Genomic DNA, 17808 nt, shown 5'->3' with positions numbered 1-17808 from the left:
TCCCAAGCTGAGCCCAAACCCCTGCTTGGAAGAAGCCTGAGGGCCTGGTCAAGTTGTCAAGGGACAGGGCAATGGAGGTCCCATGGAGAAAGAGACCTACCTGAGCCTCTGCTCTTCATCGTTACAAACCTGCCCTTGTTCCCTGGGCTCATGGGCAGAAAAAAAGATGAGGAGGAGGCAGGAGCCCCTCCCTTAGGAGGACAGGCTTAGAGAGTTGGGGTTGTTGAGCCTAGAGAAGAGGAGGGTCCTGAGAGACCCTCCAGAAAGATGGGCACGGACTATTTATCAGGGAGTGTAGGGATTGGATGAGGGGTAATGCTTTTAAAACAAAAGAGGGTAGATGTAGAGTAGATACTGGGAAGAAATTCTTTCCTATGAGGGTGGTGAGACACCGGAACAAGTGGTCCAGAGAACTTGTGGATGCCCCATACCTGGAAGCGTTCAAGGACAGGTTGGATGGCACTTTGAGAAACCTGATCTCATGGAAGGTATCCCTACCCATGGCAAAGGGGTAGGAAGTAGATGATCATGAAGGTCCCTTCCAACCCAAAACCATTCAATGATTCATTCTTTGATTCTAGGTGCTATGAAGTGGGAGCAAAACATTTCAGGAGAAAGAGGCAAGGGCTTAATCACCAGGGAGGCTTCAGCCAGCGGTAGCTGCTGGGTGTTTCGATGCTTCAGGAGCCAGGAATGTTTGTGACCCCGCCAGGGCTCTGGGACACAGCATAAAAGCCTGCGCTGCTTCTGGCTCCACATCCTCCTCTCTTGCCTCCCTGTCCTCCAGGAACGAGGTAAGCCTGAGCCTGCTCCATCTCTCCCTGTGGGCTGAGCTGCTGTCGTGGTGGCTACTCGAGCTGATGCTTGGGCTGCCGAAGGCTGGCCCTGCAACAGAACTGTTTGAGGGCTGTCGGCTCTTTCCCTGTTGTGGGAGGTGTCTGGGGAGAGCAGGGAAGAGGGGGTTCTTCCAAGCAGAAGGGCATCAATGGGGCTCAGCTGCAGGGAGCTCTGCCCACCAGAACTTGCACCTTTAGCAGATGGTCTCTGACCCAATGGCCACATGCATCCAGTGCCGCCTTCAGTGCAGCAAAGTTTGTTCTGGCGATGGGCTATGATCAGTCTTTCCACAGGGTACGGAAAGTGGCTTTGCACCCACTGTGCTGGGTCTATCCCCAGGTGGGTCAGCCTTCCTGTGCCCTGCAGCTTGGAGGGCAGAGTGAGTTCCATGGGAGCTGTAGGCACAGCGTGTGCTTTTAAGAGGTGATCTCTGAGGCTCCTGTTCAACGCAGCCTATTTCTGCTGGGACCATTTTATCAATCTTTACCCGTGTTATTGTACCAGGAAATGCAGGAGGAGGTCCTGGTGGAATCAGCAGTCAGTGAGGCACATCTTTGCTCCCAGTCATTCAAGTCTAGACCTGAGGTGTCGTGCACGTTAGCAAAATCAGCTGCAGGTTCTTTCTCGACGTGGAGTTGGAAATGGAGATGAATGGCAGCAAAGTATATCTAGGGCGAGAGTGGAGGAATGAATAGACAGGCTGATGTTGGAGTCTGTGTTTGCTCTGTGTTTCAGCTGTGCCTCCCTCACCGAGAGATGTCTTGCTTCAGACCCTGTGTCCCTTGCCCCTGCGGAGCCTCTGGCCCAACCCCGCTCGCCAGCAGCTGCAGTGAGCCCTGCGTGGCCCGCTGCGCTGACTCGACGGTGGCCATCCAGGCCTCGCCGGTGGTGGTGACCCTGCCGGGCCCCATCCTCACCTCTTTCCCCCAGAGCACAGCCGTGGGATCCTCTCTGTCGGCTGCTGTGGGGAGCTCCCTCAGCGCCGGGGGGGTTCCCATCTCTTCTGGGGGCTCCCTTGGTCTGGGGGGGTCAGGGCTGTGTCTGCCCGTTCCCCGCTGCAGTCTCAACTGCTGAAGCCAGCGCATCATCCCTCTCGGAGCGGGAAGGACGACGGGAACTCTGCAGCAGGAGCGTGGCCACGGCTTGCAGATGGGCTGGCTGTCCTCATCCCCCCAGGCAGGAGGGACCTGTGCCCGCTGCTCCTGGCTGCACGGCAGGCCTCGCCGTGCCTCCCCTGCCTCCGCTTTGCTCTGAGCTCCTTGAGAAAGGGCTCGTTCTCTTCTGCTCTGCTCAATCTGCTGCTGACGGGGAGAGGCTGCCGGAGTTGGCGACTGCTCTTGCTGGGCTGGGATTGCCAGCAGGCAGAGCAGAGTGGGCAAAGGCAAGCGCTGTGAGTGGAGCTTGTCCTTGGGAAGCGTGTCATTCTCTTTGCCCCGCCGCGCCTCGCGGCCGTCTTTCTTGGTCTCTGTTCTGTGCCACTGCATTTGCTCCTTCTCATTAAAGCCTTTGTGCAGCACAGCTGGAGACTGGTGGTGCTTTGTTCTCCTGCCCCCTCATCTGGCCAAGACCTCTGCAAGGCCGAGCAAGTGGCCTTGGTGCTGAGTTTCTCTCAGATGGGTGCCTGAGGAGGCGGGGTTGGGAGGTGGGGGCGTAGGTGCTGGTGTTGCATCCCTGAAGGCCTGTGGAAGGCTGTGGCCAGGTGCCGTCCATGGTCAGTGCATGGCTTGGAGTGCAGGCTGTCGCTGAAAGTGTCAGGGAGGCGGGTGTCCTTGGAGAGGGCGCGTGATGAGCAGGGCAGAGAGGGCTGGGGCAGGTAGTTGTGGCCGAGTGGTGAAGGCGATGGACTAGAAATCCATTGGGGTTTCCCCGCGCAGGTTCGAATCCTGCCAACTACGGGGCGCAGCTGCATTTTGGGCTGCTGGCAATTCACCCCGCTGCAGCCACGGCACTCAGCTCCATGCTGCACCTGGTGCCCAGGGAGACATTCTGTAAAGCCCTCTTGTCTACAGCATTTGCTGTCTCCTCCCAAAAAGGTGATAGGATCAAGAGCCCAACTGAAGTTCATCTACACCAACGCACCCAGCATGGGCAAGAAAGAGGAGGAGGTGAAGCCTTTGTGCAGTAAGAAAATACGATATGGTCCCCATCACAGGAACATAGTGGGATGATGCACATAACTGGAGTTCTGCATTGTATGGCTATAAACTCTCAGAAGGGACAGGCAAGGAAGGAGGGGCAGCAGAGTGGCCCTGTATGTTAAGGAGTGTTTTAATTGTTGAGAATTTAATGATGGTGACAATAGCGTTGAGTGTTTATGGGTAAGAATCAGGGGAAGGGCTGACAAGGCAGATATCATGGCGGGAGTCTGTTGTAGAATGCCCACTCTGGATCAAGAGGCAGACAAAATATTCGATAAGCAGCTGGGAGAAGTCTCACAATCACTACCACTTGTTCTCTTTGGGGGAATTCAGCTTGCCAGATATCTGCTGGGAACACAAGACAGCAGAGAGGAAACAGTCTAGGAGGTTCCTGGAGTGTGTGGAAGGTAACTTCCTGACACAGCTGGTGAGCCAGCCAACCAGGGAAGTTGCCCTGCTGGAGCTGCTGTTTGTGAACAGAGGAGGAGTCGTGGGTGATGTGAAGATTGGAGGCTGTCTTGGGCATAGGGATCACAAAATGATAGTGGGTTTGATTCTTGGAGAAGTAAGGAGGGGGTTCAGCAGAACTGCTACCTTGGACTTCTGGAGGGTAGACTTTAGCCTGTTTAGGAGACTGTTTGACAGAGTCCCTTGGGAGGCAGTCCTGAAGGGCAAAGGAGTCCGGGAAGGCTGGACATTCTTGAGGAGGGAAATCTTTAAGGTGCAGGAGCTGGCTGTCCCTATGCGCCGTAAGACAAGCCAGCGAGGAGGAAAACCAGCCTTGCTAAACTGAGAGTTCTGGCTGGAACTCAGAAGAAAAGGAAAGTTTATGTCTTATGGAAGAAGGGGCAGGCCACTCAGGAGGACTACGAAGATTGCGTGAATCCAGTAAAGGGGGCACAAAGTGTCCCCTCCACAGTGTCCCCCAGGGAGGAGCAGCATGGGAGACTACAGTGGAAGGGATATTTGCAAATGGGTGGGGCTGTGTGCATGCAAGTCCAGGTGGTCCCAAGACACGCAGAAGAGCTCTCTTGGGCTAACAGCGGAATTCACCTGCCTCTGGACCAGTCTGGAGCCATCTCAGGAGACAAAAACCTCGTTTCCACTGCAGGAAAGGGCACTTTGCAGCAGGAGGGGCTAGTGTTTCCTGGAAGAAAGGATTGGAAGTCAGCCAGGAGTGTCCCAGCAGAGGAAGGCAGTCCAGCTTGTGCAACCAGTAGCTAGCTGCTCTGGGTCCTCCTGACAACTCTTCCTCTATCAAATAAACTCCTCCCTCCCAGCGCAGCCCTGTCCTCGCTGCTTTGTGACAGCAGAGCGCTGCCCCTCTCATCACGCAGCCTTCCAGGGAGTCAGGGAAACACTCCTCTCTGTGCCTGAATTGCCCCAGCACTGCTGGGAGTGGAGGTGGCTCCCAGTCTCCCCGGGACAGGGTTGGCCCAGATGGACCGGGTGGAGGCCAACCTTTGATGCTGCCAGAAACACTCTGGGCAGGCTGAGCAGGTAGACCCTGTCGGTGAGGGCGAGGGATGAGGTGTCAGTGCTGATGCCTGCGTGTTTGTGCGTTGTGTCTGCTGTTTTTCTATCCCATCTGCCTGTCAGAGCAGGCAAAGCCGGGCAGAGGAGACAAAACCAAAGCGGGATGGGGAGGGCTGGGTGTGCGGATGGAAGCATACATAACCGGTCAGGGGAAACTGACTCTGCACCAAAGCCATGTTTATAAACCTAGCTTCCTAAGGCAAATCTCCTATTCTTTTTATGGTCAGTATTTGCATGTTCTCATGAGGTGAGAGCCAACTTAGATTGGGTCTTCAGGCCATGTCAGCTCTGAGATTAAAAGTTCATAGTCTCACATAGCATTAGTTCTTCTAAGCAAAATGTATTGCAGTTGTTACCAAAGACAGCCCTCTGCTTTTTTTATAACATTATGCTAACTAAAATGTTGTTTGTTTCCTACTAACCTTCTTATCTGTGTGAGAAAATAGCTAATTACTGACCTTCTTACTGTGTGAGAAAATAGTTAGTCACTGAGCTGATGTTACAGATAGTGCTAATGAGGAGACAGCCAGAAGTAGTTAATCACCAAGGACGGGAGAACAAGAAGTAGTTAATCACTTCAAGGTTCTTTTATGCATCAAGTATGTACTCCCATACCAATTAGGACTGAGCTGTGGCTACTTCAAGGAACGTCCTTATCATCCTCAAGAAGTTGGCAAACTTCCAGCAAACTTTCACTGTCCTGAGATGACTCGATACCTTAAAAGGATGATGCAAGGAAGGGTCCCCTTACCCAAATGACCACCGAGACACTCGCGCTTGAGTGGAAGTGTTTTGCCGACGCAGCAAAATTTGATGTGCATGTGCAAAAAGGCTGTTCGGTCATCCTAATGAATATGTAGGCCTAGGTGGAGTTATGTATTAGGTAGGTGGAATAATGAGAATATTTTGTGTATAAATAATGGGTGAATATTCCCAGTAAGGGTGCTAGATTTGTGGGTTTCCCCCCTAGCGCCCAATGTCAAATAAAGCAATGCCTCCTCTCTAAACTACTTTTGGTTTCGAGAGCTTTTATTTCAGGTAACACAGTTAGCGTCTTCCCATTCATGTCCCCCACTCTCAGGGGCATGGCTGTGGGGGACAAACCATGCGCTAGCAATGAGCTTTTATCACCTTCTTTTTCTTTGGCCTCTCTCCAGAGGGTGTCATCTGGGTTTCCTTTTTCCTTGAGATGCTGCACCGCCCAGGCAGCATCATTGGCAATGAGGGCAGTGTGTACACAGAAGGACCTCTTTCATGGCTTACATTCAGTGCTGGGCCTTCCTCTTCCCCTCATTCCCTTACCTGGGAGCAGGATTTTCCATGTATCCAGGCATCTCTCTGGGAAGGTGTGTGAACCGCAAGGGGGTTTTGCTGTGTCCCAGAGTCCCGTGGCTGCAGCGGGGTGAATTGTCAGCAGCCCAAAATGCAGCTGCGCCCCGTAGTTGGCAGGATTCGAACCTGCGCGGGGAAACCCCAATGGATTTCTAGTCCATCGCCTTCACCACTCGGCCACAACTACCTGCCCCAGCCCTCTCTGCCCTGCTCATCACGCGCCCTCTCCAAGGACACCCGCCTCCCTGACACTTTCAGCGACAGCCTGCACTCCAAGCCATGCACTGACCATGGACGGCACCTGGCCACAGCCTTCCACAGGCCTTCAGGGACGCAACACCAGCACCTACGCCCCCACCTCCCAACCCCGCCTCCTCAGACACCCATCTGAGATAGCCTAACACGGGGCGGGGGGTTGGTTTCACTCCCCACGTGGCATCTCATGTGCTTCCAGGGAAGAAGGGAGGGCAGCTGAGTGGACACAGACAGGGTGAGGTGGGATATTAGACCCTGCTTTGCCTCTCAAATGTATCGGAGGGGCACTCCAAGCCTGCTGGGAGCTCTACAGGGAGGACACTACGGCAGGGCATGTGGTGACCTCCTGGCAGCACCTCCAGCCTCATGGGGTCGTAGGGTGGTGTCAGCCCTTGAACAGAGACCACAACTGCCGTGCAGGATGTACGTGTGTAGGCAAAACGGTTTGGGAGAGTGGGAGAGATCTGTGGGAAGGGCAAGGTCGAGCCTGGCTGAGGAGAAGAGTGGAGAGGCAAAGTGAGAAAAAATGGGAGGTGTAGGTGACCTAGAGGGAGACAGGAGAGAGCTTCTCTTGGTGGAATAGGTATGTTCTGAGCTTTTTCCAGCAGTGGCAAGGGATGTCCAATGCCTGAGCAGGAACCAGAAAGACAAATGATCTGCATACATGATCATTTCCATCATTTGATGACAGTAGCCCCTATTCCCTTTTGTCTCTGTAGCAGGAGTATGTGGAAAATGGCATTAAGGAGTCGCTGTGGATGTGGTGCATCTGGCATTGTCTGTTGAAGGGGAATTTTTATTGCACCCCTTGAGGTGAATTAAATATATGTTTGCACTTAAATATAAAGCTTTAATGAGCAGTGCTTTGGACAGTGTCCTACCTTGGTAAGAGTTTCTATATGACATCTGCAAAAGCTGCAGTACAAGCCATTTCCTCACATACAGTTGCACCAGCACGGATCATAGGAGTGTTGGTACCAGGCACTTCAGCCTCGCGTTGGGTGCATCCCCCGGCTGACCAAAGGTGGCCCCCGAGTGCTCGCATTACGGGATTCCTACAAGACAACATTGCCATAATTCTTATCTCATCAGCAAGGGAACCTTCACTCCCTTTACAGGGAGTCCTTCTGCCTCTGGCATTCCTGCACCCAGCCAGTTCTGCGGTTAGGCCCTCTTGCCCTCCATGCCAGATCATTCATTGGTCATAATTTACCATTGCTGAGCAGTTGCAATTTGAATTTACCCACCATCCCCCCATTTTGTGAGTAGTAATTACCAGTGAGTAGTAATTACTCACAGAAATCATTGCAAGTGATTAAAATTTCTCCTTTTGCTTCCTATTTATTTCCATTTCCAAAAAAAATTGTTTCACCTCACTTCTCTTTGCTCCCTTCTTTTGTTTACAGCTCATTTTCAGGTACCTTCAGAAGAGGATGCTCCAGACAGTGCATCCTCTTACAAATAATCCACTACTTTTTAAAGTAAATTGTGCTGACTGACCAGACCATTAGCTGCAAATATTTGGTTTTTTTTTTTAGCTATTGAGGCCTGCAAGGGCCAATGAGACTTTTTGAGACTTGTAGTCTCATACCATCTTTCTCTTAAAGATAGGTAGAAGGGCTGCAGATTCCTGGGAGCCCAGGATCAATCTCACCATGTGAGCTGTGCTGTCCCATCATTCGTTCTTGCCTTTAGATTTTGTAATAATTTATAGTCACTAGTCCAAGCACTTCTTCCTTTTCTTCTTCCTTATCTTCTAATATATTCAGCATCATTTTTCTGGCCTCTGCTTGAGCCATGCCTTGTTCTAGCCTTTTGCACACCAATTTGCTACAACATAAGATCAGCTGAACCAATTATGTACAAAACCACCAGAATTAATAATCTCCACAAAATATATTTCAATGCTATCTTAAGCAGTTTTTCCTCAACATCCTTCTGTGTTTGGGAATCATTCCCACCAGTCAAAAGGGGTTTTTTTCTCCAAGTATATCATATCTGCAGTTTACCTCGAGTTTTACATATGTCCGTTTCTATATTCTCTGCTCCTGGTCTGCACATGTACAACAAGCGGTGTTAACTAATACACATACACTTCCTTGAGCGACAAGCACATCGTCTAAAACCACGCTGTTTTGCAGGGCTACCTGAGATTCTTGTTCGACCTCTAGCTGTAAGGCTGAAATAGGAGAGAAGGAAAAAAAAAAAGGGAAAAAACCCCATCCTTATGTACCAATGCCAGTCCAATTAACAGGAGTATCTTGTGGGTCTTAGAGCCACATATTCCTCATAAGCCTTCATTACCTAAGGCCATACCATAGAATAATTCTTACAAGTTAGTATATGGCCAGTAACAATATAAATCCAAATGCAAAATCCCAGAGCAAAGCTGCAATTGCCAAAAACGATTGACAGGCTGAGGTGATATCAATCACTTCAATAGCATCAAAGTCTATTTGCGGGGTTGTAGGTTACTGTACTGTTGACACTTGAGCAAAGGAAGTTCATCTAGGTCATTCAGTTCTGCTGTGACAGGTGATTTTGTGTCTGAAGCTGGTGTGACCGTTTTAGACAAGGAAACACAGATCCAGTTGAGCAGGGCCTTGCAGTTTACCACCATATTGGTAATTACCAGTAGCTGTTAAGGTCCCTTCAAACACAGCTGATGTGCGTGTTTCTCTGGTAAATCTTAACGTAGACCCAGTCTCCACTGGAAACTTCATAATCAGGTCTAATTAGGTGAAAGCAAGATTCTTAGTTTACCAGCCTGGGTCTTGTAAGAGAAAGCATGCCAGGCTTGCGCAAAGAGTTTTGCTACTCCTTTGAAAGGCCCTGTGACTAGCGAGTGCTCAGTGGCCCTGGAGAAAGGCTGCACGTGGTGATGGCCAGGGAGATGGAGAGACTGTCGGGCTCAGCCAGAAGGATATGGCCGAGCGAGGATGGGCAAGGTGGAAAATTAATATTCACCCGGGGGTCCCATGGTGTAATACTGTGCGCTCTGGACTCTGAATCCAGCAATCTGAGTTCAAATCTCAGTGGGACCTTAGCCTTTTGGCTCCCTCAGGACTCGGTCACGTGCCTCTGGCCTTGCAGGCTACCAGGAGCCCAGCTGACCTGAGATATGGGTCATAAAAAGGCGCTGGGCTATGACCAGGCCAGATGTTGTGCTTGGGATCCAAGTACAGGTCTGACAGCGGCTGCCTCTCCAGGACAAAGCCACCGGTATCCCCAGGCAGAGGCTTGTCTTAAAATCAGACCTCTGGTAAAGCTGGCAATGAAGCCCCAGGACAAGCTGCCTCAGTCTCCAGTCTTCATTTTCTCATCCCATCTTTGTTGGAAAAGAGCATAGTGGGAGACACAAAAAGTTATACAAGTTTCTTATACGTAGCGTAAAAATAATTTCAGTTCCCACCTGCCTTTGTGACTGAAGCCTCCTACTCCTAACCCCTGGTATGCCACCGTTTTGGGCAGGCAGCCTTTAGCCGTGGTTCATGTATCCCGTTCTCCTCTGAAGGGGTCCTGGGCACCCAGGAGACTCAGGATGACACACGTTTGATCCTAACAACGTTCTGCCAAGCATCCCTGAAGAGGCTGCCTATCCTCATACTGTTGCATGACACCATTCAAAAGAGGGTGTTCTGTGGTTAAACGTGGAGCCATGGGTCCTTTGGCCTTCACAAGTGGTGGACGAGGCTACAGGAATTGTGGATGACAACATCTGTTCACATGTCAATGTTAACATAGACCTTTTGAATTAACTTCTCTCTTAAACGTTAGTCACAAACTTCATATGAAAACAAGTCATGGGACTTCTTTCTTTCATTGTGTTGTGGGAATGAATTCCAGGGAATGGGTATGGAATGGAAAGGAGGAAGGCGCTGGCTTTTGGGCCTGGACGTAGGCAGTGTGACTGCAAGATGGGATTAGGGTGGCATTCCAGTAGGGAACTGAGCACACACAATCATGATCCCAGTCTTCCTAACTCCGTCTACTTGTGCAACTGCTTGTGACAGAGTGGGAGTCTTTAAATACTGTGCCAACACAAATCCCACATACAGCAAACCATCTAGATTGGCTTTTGACTGTCAGCACAGAAAAGAACTCTACTTTTTTCTTTAAGCAACCCTGGAATCAGAAACTTAGGAAGCTTCACCACCTTCCAGTAGAGAGTCCTGTTGAGGGAGGCTCCTTGTGTTTCCCTCGGCCCACAGGCCATAAGCTGAGAGAGAAATGAAGCTGTTTCACTTTTAGTTACTTCATACTCAAAAGGGAATTGAGGGGACTTTCATACAGCGCCAGAAATCATGTTCTGTGGGGTTTTTTTTTCTTTTTTCTATGCACTGTGCAATTACAGCTCCTTTGCAGGTGATGAGAAAATGCCTCGTACAACCTAGTTCCACCCATACCAATTCTTTTCCTGTCCCAACCACCCACACCTGTTATTTCTCCTGCCATTTCCCCCTTTTGCTGTGCAGGTTTAGCAAGCCTCGTAAGGCAGAGATTAAGGTTGCGTTTGGTTGGGGGGGGAAGTTACCACTTGTCAGGCTGAGCCGCCGGTGGAAGAGCAGCTGGAGAGAGAAGAGCTGAGCGAGACTGAACCGAAAGGAAACACGCGGGTGTGCTTTTGCTGCCATCCCACGGACTTGTGGGGTACTCCCGTTTCAGCCTGCAACCACTGACCAGGAAAGCCCCAAGCCAAAGTAATTCTGCTGGCTCCTTGCTGCGCCACGTCCCGGGAGGTTTCAGGGAATGCCTCTGTCGTCTCTCACAAAGCACCATTTCATTGTTCAGTAAGGGACGGCACTGCAGTGATTGCAGGGAAGGGAAGGAGGAGGAGAATGGCTAGGGGAAGAAGTGGCTGAAGTGCATTTCCAGAGCATGCCAGATTAATGACATGCTTGTCTCTTTTCCCACTGGCCGTTCTGAAGCTCCCACCTTCAGTCCTGTGTGAGTGTGCAGGTCCAGTGCTGTCCTCCATGCTCCTGCTGGAGTCTTGGAGGGGCTTTGTGCCACGCCAGGAAACCCCAATGCAAACAAACGTCCCTGGGGAGTGGGCCCAGGTCTGTTTGCCACCTGTGCCCATAGAAGCAGTCTCAGAGTCCTGACAGGCAGCAAGAAAGGTGCAAGAACCTGAGCTGCTCATGGCTCCCACCCAGGGAATCTCCTACTGCTCCCTGAACAGGATGATGCCGGAGGCCTGTGCTCATCACTCCCTTCCCTGGTGTCTTCTTTCTTCTGGTAGAGACTTCTCACACCCTAGCTCTCCTCATTCAAGGTTCCTGCACGCCTGACACTTTCTGTCTGCTTTCTGGTGACTACTGCACGCACAGGGTAAGTTTTACCTTCCCTGGGGACAGGTGAAATTTTGGCTGCTGCTCTCTCCTTCTGCAGTGCCAATGGAAATCTATGATCAAGGCATCAGTGTCCCAGAATGAGCCCTGGCTGAGCCTTTGGGCTCTGCAACCCTGCCCGGTGGATTGTGGCCGGGGGAGGTAGTATGTGAAGGGGCTGGTGGACCTGGCATTCATTTCCCTGTGGGAGGTAAGGCTGAAGCACTTGTGACAGATAGGACATGTGGTGATCCCCTCCCCTGGGCAGACACAGTGGTTCTGGGACAGGCTGGAGCAATCAGGGCAGAAGCAGGAATGCCTGGAGTCTCTAGGGGCTGATAGATCCAGGGATCCCGAAACCCCTGAACTCTCACCATGCTGAAAGACACATGAAAAAGCTGTTCATGTGGCAATCAGAAACTACCTCATTTCTGTCATTGCCCACTGCAAGGTTCATGCTCCCCATGCGTATCACCAGTGACCTTCAACTTCAGGGAGAATTTCTTGACCTGAGCTCCTCCCTTGAGCTGAATCTGGCACTGGCCATGAGGGGCAATAAGAAAGGTTTCCACAAGAACACCTGCTGCAAAAGGAAGACTAAAGAAGGTTTGGGCCCATTGCTGAACGCAAAGGGAGGGGGAGGCGGGTGCTGGTAACAGAGGACATAAGAAAAACCAGGGAACTCAATGCCTTCTTCACTTCAGTCTTCACTGGTAAGTTTTGCTTTAGGGAAACACAGGCTCCTAAGCACAATGGGAAAGTGTGGAGCAATGAAGACATACCCTCGGTAGAGGAAGATCACATTGGGGAACATTTTAAAATAGTGGGTATATCCAAGCCTCTTGAAACTCATGGGGTGCATCCATGAATGCTGAGGGAGCTCACCAGTGTCAGTGCCAGGCCACTCTCAATGGTCTTTGAACAGTGGTAGGAATCAGGTGAGGTTCCTGAGCACTGGAGGAAAGCAAGCACTACTCCTGTCTTCCAGAAGGGCTAGAAGGAGGACTCAGGGAACTTGAAGTAACCTCACCTCAGTCCCTGGAAAGCTGATCGAACATATAATACCACAAACCATTTCCAATCACATGAAGCATAGAAAGGTGATTTGGAGTAGTCCATATGGATTTATGATGGGGAATTCATCTCTGATGTGTATATCTAAACCTTCAATGAAGAGACGACTACCTTGGGGACAAGTGGAGATCAAATGATATTGATTTTCTGGACTTGAACAAGACTTTCACAGCTTACCCCTATGATAGCCTCACAGAAAAATTTTAATGAAGTGTGAACCAGATAAGTGGACAGAGCTATGACTGAAAACTGGCTGAAGTCCTAGGCCCAGAGGGTTCTGATTAGTGGCACAAACTCCAGTTGGAGGTCAGGCACTCAAGCTGTACACTAATGGTGACTGATACTGTATTCTATACTGTTTAACATTTTCCATTAATGGCCTGGACAATGGGGCAGAGTGAATCCGTAACAAGTTTACAGATGATACAAATCTTAGAGGAGTGGGTGACACAGTTCAAAATGCAGACAGACGATGCTAACTGAGAGGAACATGAGGCTTGTGAGGTAGCTGGGGGGGTATCTGAGAGCGTTTCTGGGCCCCTGACACCCTTGGGTTGTGTGTGCAGGAGGGACAGGTCGGAAACAGGGGGTCTCCTGGAAGGAGAGGAGGGGGAGAGAGCTGGGCAATGCTGGCTGTCCTCCTGACCAGTTCGAGCCCCACAAAGGCGTATGTAACTGGCCCCTAGGGAGCACCAGTGACCAGGGTGTGCACACAGGGAGCGCATCAGTTGGGAGCAGTGTCCACACGTAGGCGGAAGGGTGCCGGGTACTGGGCTGCTGCCTGCTCAGCTCACCCACAGGCTTAGGCTGCAGCCTCGATGGTCCCCCCAACTAACTGGTGACTGTGCAAGCCTACCCAGAAGCTTGAGATCTCCATTAGAATTAGAAAGACAACACACCTTTCAAAAGAATTAGGGTCCTGAGGGAACTGGCAGATGCAGTTGCTAAGCCACTCTCCATCATGTTTGAAAAGCCACAGCAGACAAACAAAGCTCCCAGTGACTGGAGAAAAGGGAATATTGCACCAATTTTTAAAAGGGTAATAAGGAGGACCCTGGGAATTACCAACAAGTCAGTCTCACCTCAGTGCCCGTTCAGATCATAACTTCCAGCAGGAAGATTTTCAGCCTTGAGAAGAGAAGTCTCCAGGGAGACCTTCTTGTGGCCCTCCAATACTTAAAGGAGGCTTATAAGGAAGATGGAGACAGACTTTTTACCAAGGCCTGCAGTGACAGGACAAGGGGCAATGGTTTTAAAGTGAAAGAGTGTGGGTTTATATTGGACACAAGGAAGAAATGCTTTATGATGAGGGTTGTGAGACACCGGAACAGGTCATCCGGAGAAGTTGTGGATGCCCCATGATGGATGGGGCTTTGAGTAACCTGACCTAGTGAAAGATGCCCCTGGTCATGGCAGGGGGGGCGAACTAGATGAGCTTCGACAATCCCTTCTAACCCAAACCATTCTACGATTCTATGATTTTATTATACAGCAGGCAGTCGTGATGCCATTCAAGAGGACCTTGACAGACTGGAGAAATAAGTTGACAGGAATCTCATGATACTCACTAAAGAGAAATACATAGTCCTGTATTGAGGAAGAAGATCCCCATGCACTTCAGTGGGAAGGGGAAGATTCCTCCTCCTGCCTGAAGCAGAGACCAGAGTCCAGTCTCCTTTGACTTGTGAGTTTGTTGGGTCTGTCAGCTCGGAGTTGGAAGCAAGCCCACCTTCCCTTTGCAAAGTCTTAAGGCAGGGCTGTCTCTCAGCTTGTGGCAGTGCACAATACGACGCATCAGTCTCTCACTTAGGTTGCTGATACTGTGCTGCCTGTTAGGTGCCTCTTGAAACATGGCTACTGGCTTGAAGAGTTCATCCAGCTGGGCACACTTGCACCTGTGACATCCACCTCTGCCTTCAGACCCTAGTGGAACTTCCAGGTTCTGGAGTTCTGTGCGACTTTGGGTCTCAGCAGCTATCTCAGTTCTAGGGAGGTTACTCTGGGTGTAGGTGCCCACATAGAGAGGTTTTGTCACTTCCATCTCGGCTTCAGCCACAGCTTTGCAGTTGTGGCAGGTGGACACCATTTTGTTTCAGCAGGAACCTGTCTCCGTTCAGCCCCTAGGAGAAGATAGACCGCTTTCCAAAGGTGGCCCTCCCTGTCTGTCCTGCTGCACTGTCTGCCACACAAACTGCTGAGCCACATTCTGCTGGAAGCACCGTGCCCTGTTTGCCTCCCTATTTGCAGCTCTCCTGCTTGCTGGCACTCCCTGAGGGCTGCCTTTGCTGGGTGCGGGGGCTGGCCACGGTTGCTCCTGGCAATGCCACCCAGCTCCATGTTGTGAAAAGCACTGAGAGCAATTCCCACCCCCAGAAAAAAACCCAAACCCACCAAGTTAAGCTTAACGCAACACAATCCAATTCAACTGCATCCAACCCAGCGCTGTACAATGCAACCCAACCAATGCCGAGGTCAGTATGTGTAGAACAGGCAACTGCATATGTGCGGTCTGACACATTACCCAGTGGCTTCCAAGAAGGGAACATGCCTCACCCCAGACGGTCAAGTCCACCCGTTTTACCTGACAAGGGGAAAACTCCATGTGCCCACACGTTCTGAGGGCACCTCCTTCCCCAGATGATCAAGTGGAATAAAGCAAGGAAATAAAGCTACATGTTCTCATTTGCCTCTTCCACCAGACAAAGGCTCTATGCCTTTCCCCAGGGGCCTCGCCGCTTCCATGCTCCGCTCACCAGGGACGCTTGGTGGGAGACCAAGTGAAATCTCGTCCCAAAGCGACTGGCCTGCACGTGGCCAGGGACGAGGCAAGGGCAGCGTGGAACGGCTGGGCAGGTGTCTGTGCATCGACGCGTAGAGAAAATCAGCAGCCCCACAGCGCGCGTGGCCCAGGGGCAGCTGCAGTGTCGGGAGAAAGGAAGACGAGGGCACTCGGGCTGGGATGCAGCATTTCTTTAATGAGAAGAGCAAGTGCGCATTTCTTCAGTGAGAACAGGAGGGGGAAGAGCACTGAGCGTGAGAGGTCGAGGGCTCCACAGGGCACGAGGACGTCGCCCCTCGCAGTGGGATACCAAGCGCCTGCAAGGCACTCCTTTCTCCCCGTTGCAGCTGCAGCCGGTGAGAGTCCTCTCCCATCTGCAGCACGGGCGAGTGAAGTGTGTTGCCTCGGTCAGCAGCAAAAGCTACGAAGCACGGGAGGGAGGATGAGGGGGCTACCTGGCGGTAGCAAGGAAAGCACAGGAAGAATAAGAGCAAGACGGCACGCTGTCAAGGGGTGACACACGGTTCCCTTCCATTCAGGGGGAGAGGCAGGCGTCCCACGCACTGGGAAACCACTGGCGTCTCCCCGGTCCTGGATCCAGACGTCCTTTCTCCGTTCCTGGTGGTCCTTTCCAACGTGAGCCATGCCCTGGCCCTACAAGCACACGTTGCACGAACGCAGGGGCCCGCACAGACCGCTCCCGAGGCCTGTGAACCTCCCAAGGCCAAGGGAGCCCCCAGAGGAGACGGGGACCCCCCCGGCGCTGAGGGAGCTCCCCACAGCAGCCGACAGAGAGGATCCCACGGCTGTGCTCTGGGGGAAAGAGGTGAGGATGGGGCCCGGCAGGGTCACCACCACCGGGGAGGGCTCGATGACGGTGGTGGAGTCAGCGCAGCGCAGAACACAAGGCTCGTTGCAGCTGTTTGCAAGGGGGGCTGGTCCGCAGGAGAAAGGCAGGCAGGGTCTGGAGCAAGACATCTTGTGGCGAGGGAGGCAGGGCTGAAACACAGAGCAGGGCATGAGTACGAGGCGGACGCCCAGGGAGAGGACGGGTGAGAACCACAAGCGCGCCTGCAGAAAGAGTGAACCCGGCTGGGTTCAGACTTACCCAGCTGACTGAGGAGACGGCAGCGAGGGCAGCGCATGGCAGGCCTGGGGATGCACGGACTTTTATACCCTGTCCCCAAGCCTCGGGGAACCCGAAGCGTTCTTTACGCATGAAGCGCTTTGCTAACTGCCACTATTTGCTGGCAAAGCGCTCCTGGATGGTTACACCTTTTCCCCTTTCATCTCAGAGGTTTTGCTCCCATCCAACACGTGCCCAAGACTGAAATGGGCCCTTTGAGGCGCAGCAGTCATTACGCTGCTCCCTAAGGCCACAGGACGCTCTTGGCCGTCTCCTCTCAGCTGCTCACAGAGATGCTCCAGTGGCTTGCTGGCCACGCACATTCCTGGCGCGCAGCTGCTACCACCGCCCCTCCGCACCGCACACTGCCCTTCAGGCACTGAGGAATGCAGCACCTGGAGTCACCTCGCCATTGGTTCCAGCTCAGAGCCTTGGCCTGAACAGCAGAGACTCACACGCTTAGCAGCAATGGTTAGACATTCGGGCAACAGCCGGCTAGACACCCAGGTTTCATCCCACACAACTGCTCTGTCTGGAAGGGGATCCGAGACCTAGCACCATAAGCAGCCAAAAGTTGCCTTTCTGAGGTAGAGGGTCTGGACTCTCCTTTTCACGTGTCCTGAAACCATCGAGACTGAGAATTCTACTGGGGCATGATACGTACAGCCCAGGGGAAGGCAGAGGCTCGCCCAGGACTCAAACCCTGGTAGTTTTACATCAAAATGCAGAATACCTCCTGCCAGCGAAGAGTTACGAAGGGGAGATGCAGTTTGTCTTAATGTCTTGATTTGATCTCGTTTAATTTGGAATGGCGGTGTTTGAGTTTGTGTTGGGGAACGTTGGGTTGGGTTGCGCTGAGCTGTGTTGGAGGCAGCTGAGTTGGGTCAGGTTTGGTTAGGTTGGGCTTGGATTCCAAGAAAGACAATGGGCTCTGTGTGTCCCCCCGGGCGTGCAGCACGAACGTGCACCTATGGACACATGCAATCAGTGAAGCCTGTGGGATGACACTGTTCAGCAGTCCTTGTGGCTCACCCTCTGTCCAAGTCATCCAGACGTCAGCCCTACATCAAAGGGGAGGCCAAAGAGCTGAGCTGGCCACTCTCATCAGGAAGGTCCAGCTGTTTCTCTCCTGGGTGTGGATGGTGTGGTTCCTAGAGCACCTCACCTCTGCTTTTCTTCTTCCCTCCGGGCAGATGAGTTCAGCTCGGAGGGTTTACTGTTTACTGAAAAACAAGTCTGTGTTCAAAGATGTTCAAAGAAGAGCCTTATGACTCCTTGCCCAAGGGTGATCCAAGACAAAATGCATTTGTTTTTCTCCTCCTGCTCATCCTGGAGGCCAACAGCCTCTGTGGGACATGGTAAAGGCAGGGAAGGAGAGCTCCCAGGTGCTTTGGTGGGGTC

At 51.9% G+C, this 17808-nt stretch overlaps 2 non-coding genes across 2 annotated transcripts; one reads left to right on the top strand and one right to left on the bottom strand.

Annotated features, from left to right (window-relative positions):
- The first annotated feature begins 2650 nt into the window (after positions 1 to 2650).
- Positions 2651 to 2732, top strand: TRNAS-AGA (transfer RNA serine (anticodon AGA)). Its single transcript has one exon. It is a non-coding gene; the product is annotated as a tRNA-Ser (tRNA).
- A 3216-nt stretch (positions 2733 to 5948) lies between these two features.
- TRNAS-AGA (transfer RNA serine (anticodon AGA)) lies at positions 5949 to 6030 on the bottom strand. The gene has a single exon. It is a non-coding gene; the product is annotated as a tRNA-Ser (tRNA).
- Positions 6031 to 17808: the final 11778 nt, after the last annotated feature.

Source organism: Rissa tridactyla, chromosome 9, assembly GCF_028500815.1.
Source record: "Rissa tridactyla isolate bRisTri1 chromosome 9, bRisTri1.patW.cur.20221130, whole genome shotgun sequence".
In the NCBI taxonomy this organism is placed as follows: Eukaryota; Metazoa; Chordata; class Aves; order Charadriiformes; family Laridae; genus Rissa; species Rissa tridactyla.
This window is presented reverse-complemented; position numbering and strand designations above follow the sequence as displayed.